Consider the following 629-nt stretch of genomic DNA (forward strand, 5'->3'; position numbering starts at 1 on the left):
GGGGGGGGGGGGGGGGGGGGGGGGGGGGGGGGGGGGCGCGGTGCAGGACAGGCATGGGCTGACCCCAGCACAGCCCATGCCCCTGGCCAAGATGGGGCAAGCAAAAAGCGGGGGCTCAGCGGGTAGGCACCCATGGGACTTGGAGGGGAAGTGGCAGGCAGGGCTGGATGTCATCCCAAGGCTGGGGGGTTGCTTTATTCCCATCTTCACCAGCAGCACAGCAATAACCTCTGCGTGTGCTGTGTGCACAGCACAAGAACACGGACGCTGGAGTGATGACGGCTGTCGGCTCCAGCTCAGAGCCTGCCATGGCCACAGCGGCCCTGGTCGCCCAACGCTGCCATGCACGGGTCCTGGAGCAGAGGGGCAGCGGTGGGCTTGGGGACAAGGAGCTGGAGCCACCCCATGTCCCAGAGAGTTTGCTGAAGCCCCAGAGACAGGCAGGAGTCTCGTGATCTGCAAGTGCGCTCGCCAGGGAGCTGGTGCAAGGCGGCAGGCCCAGCAGGGTCTGCAGGATCCCAGTCGCTGCAGTTCTCCTGCAAGGCGCTCAGCTCCAGCAGCGACAGCCCAGGCAGGGTGGGGTCCTGCCTGGGTGCAGCCAGGGCTGGGGCCCCCCCAGGATCCAGCAG

This window comes from Gavialis gangeticus, unplaced genomic scaffold (genome assembly GCF_001723915.1).
Source record: "Gavialis gangeticus isolate Ggan-Ray unplaced genomic scaffold, GavGan_comp1, whole genome shotgun sequence".
Lineage (NCBI taxonomy): Eukaryota > Metazoa > Chordata > Crocodylia > Gavialidae > Gavialis > Gavialis gangeticus.